Consider the following 3,597-nt stretch of genomic DNA (forward strand, 5'->3'; position numbering starts at 1 on the left):
TGTATATATATTATTTAACGTATTTAAAATGTTTATAGGTGGGTATATATAGTGTATATTGAAAAAAAGTTTTTATTTTAATTTATGATCGGGTTTGACCGGATTTTTAACTGGGTTTAGGTTGATTTGATCGGGTTGGATTTAGTGGGCCAGATTAGGGTTGTTTTTAAAAAGTTTACTATTTAGCCGGGCCTGGCTTGACCCGACCCACTTAACCCCAACCCGACCCCAGCCCGGCCCACAACCCGGATAATTTTAATGGACCGATTCCGGATTGACCTGGCCCGGCCCACTTAACACCCTTAAGTTGAGGTGTATGCCGCCTTCCAAACATTTGGTTATTATTTTCATGTTAATCTTATATTTCATCACCAAACATAAAATGGATGTCTCTAGTCAAAGTATAAAGGTTTCATAAATGGTGAAAAATCTTGATTACTGAGTTGTCTGTCCTCTTTCATGATAAAATTTGATTATTAGGTCTCTGGACCCTTCAATGAATATTTTCAATCCTAAATGGATATTCCATATTAAGAGAGATTCATCTTGAACTGTTCAATGTTATATGCCTTACCTAGTTAAGGAATTTTACAAAGTTGAAGATCATGACTTTATGACACATTCAATGTAGTGATAAAACCTTTACGATACATTATTTTTCGTTTATTCGTGTCCAACAACTACCCATTAAGACAATGGAATGTCCAAAATGCCTTTTAGGGTTAGCAATAGAATAGGTTTGTATGGAGAAAATCTTGACCTACTAAGAACCCGCGATATTTCCTTACCAGTTTAATATGTTTCAAAAAGTAATTATCGTGCCCACCCCTCCCTCTCTTGTTTATGTTATGTTTTATTCCTCCTCTTTATTTTTTGCTCTGTATCATAAATTTTCAAATTTAACCATTAAGAAATGTCTTTATGTTATCGATACGTGGAAAACTAATAATATGCAGATTCAATCTTATTCCTAAGGTCATAATATCAAGACACTAAATCTTATTTGTTGCTATGGCGTGCTAAAGAAAATAAAATTTAATTAGACCTTATGTCCCTATTTGTAGCCGAGTTATATAATGAAGTTAAAAAGTAATTGCTACTCTTTTTATTTCAATTTACATGACATAATTAAAATTTAGAAATTCAAACTTCTAAAGTTTGATTGTGAAATCAGACATAGAAGTTTTAAGTTTATTTAGATTAAATTTTATATTTTAACATTACATAAAAGTACAATAAATCACTAGCAAATAATAATATTTAAAAGGCATACAAAAATTTTTTAATCAAAGAAAAACTTGATTGACTCTCGAAATTTCAATCCTCCCACATAACATGAGATGGGGGAATAATAGATTTTATATTTGGTATAACGTTTATCATTATTTAAACAACTTATTATTACAATTAAGTGGACATATTTTTTGTTTCTCTCTATCTAATTGTTTTATTATTTTTAGCTAAATAATTTTAACCCAAAATACCCCAAAGAAAGGACGAGAATCAAAATCATTGTCAAGATAAAAATCGATATAAGGAAAATTATCAATAATCGTAGTACATATATAGCAGTAGGGTACATGAAAATACTATAAACCACCTAGAAAACTAAAATTATGCTTGACTCGCTACATGCTCTACCCCGTTATGTATTTTCAATAAATAAGATTTGTTCTACCCCTCTCTGTTTAGTTCTTTTCCTGCCTTGCCCCTAATGCCTTATTGCATGCTGACCTTCAAAAGCAGGTGTTTGTAGTGCAACCTCTCTAATTTTATCATTCTTAATTTCCTCATTGACACGACCCGCCTTGGAGACTTGTCGTAATTGGCATCCAAAGTCTGACCAAGACCGGAGACCACCCCCTTACCTAACCCAACCTCCAGCCACCTGCCCTGAGTAGGCTAAAGCATGTGACAAGATAGTGTAACAACTCACATAAAGACTTTGGTATAAGATCACAACTGTGACCAACCCAACTGAGTCCAACCATCCCATACCAACAATCCAATCATACCAAACCAATACTGAAACAAGGGCCGTAAACTAAACCATTACCAAAGGATATTCCAAAACATAATATAATTAATCCCAAAATGAAATATGATGGAACAGTGATACATTATGTCCGATAATGCAAGCCTCAATACCAATACCAATGCTAAGGCTGACATCTATACTGGTCCTGCCCATTCCAATCCATAGAAGTACCATAAAGCCTATAACCAAAAGAGTAATGAAATTCGATTGTGATACAAGATCGATAAGGAACACACAAACAACACCAAAATCAGTCCACAAGTTGAAAGAACCGTGGATCCTTTTGATGACCACTCTCGGATTCACTACCAACAACAAGAATACAAGATTTCGTGGTGTATTTGACACCAAATCAGAGACCCAAACCAATATTAACAACAATTTATGAAGAACAAGATGGACAACAACAATGTCATAATAACAACACACGAGTTACAAGAGAAATAATACACCACACGACTACAAGATTACAACAAAGGAAATGATAGAGAGTGTGACATACATTACTAAAAAGACCAAGAACCTAAGTGTATTCAAGCACAAAGACCCTTGATAAAGATAGTATAAACACCTACACTATGTGGTGGGCACAAGAGAGGACCTCAATTCGTCTAGCACCCAACGATCCAAGCAAACAAACAACAAAAATGATTCCATATCTAAGTTATTTCCTAGTTTCAGCCAAGTTTCTATGGAAGAGAGAACTTGTGTTTTTCAAGTGTGTTATACAATCTTCAATACGAAAAAACTAAGTAAAGTAACCCTAAAATGTTTCTTATATAGTGTATTACAAATAGAAGGCAAAAAGTCCAAAATGCCCCTTAGAGATTAGGTGCTCCTCTAATATGAATTAGTGGATGTTTGGATATATTTTAAGACCTTAATTCCATTTCTCTTGAACACACAAATGGACGAATTCAATACACATCCTCATAAGTTCATATATGTGATCGTACTTGTATCATCCTCTCCATCTTGAGCGGAATTTGTCCACAAATTCAAGCAATTATCATCCGCAAGCTTTCCTCTTTAAATCATCTTTTCAACGTTCCTCCCAAGGTTAGGATGTTCAATTAAGGGTTCCATGAGGTCTTCAAGCTTGCTACTTAGACTAAAATGTTCTTTAACCTGAACATAATAAGAAAGGATGCTAGGCAAAGTGCTAGCATCTTGGTTAGTAGGAAACAAAGGGTCTTTGTGGGCAAAACCCATAGTCCTCGCTCTTGGCTTCTCTTCTTCACCCTCCTGACTCTCGGCTTCTTCTTCCACAACCTCACTAAGCATGATTCTCCTTGCATATACATAGTCACAACACACTCTCCATTCACCGGCCAAATATCTTCCCCATCTTCATCAATTTACACCTCGGCCTCAAGCTCTCCATCTTGAGCTTTTTCATCACCCTCATTCGATTCAAGTCTTACCTCCTCACCAAGGTAATACAATTTTTCCTCCCTAAGGATTACATTCCTCCGGTTTGGTCACTCACTAGCCTTGTGCCCCCACCCTTGACATTTAAAATATTGAAATCCCTTAGGACGAGAAGTAGAATTTAGTTT

Source organism: Capsicum annuum, chromosome 7 (assembly GCF_002878395.1).
Source record: "Capsicum annuum cultivar UCD-10X-F1 chromosome 7, UCD10Xv1.1, whole genome shotgun sequence".
Taxonomy (NCBI): Eukaryota; Viridiplantae; Streptophyta; class Magnoliopsida; order Solanales; family Solanaceae; genus Capsicum; species Capsicum annuum.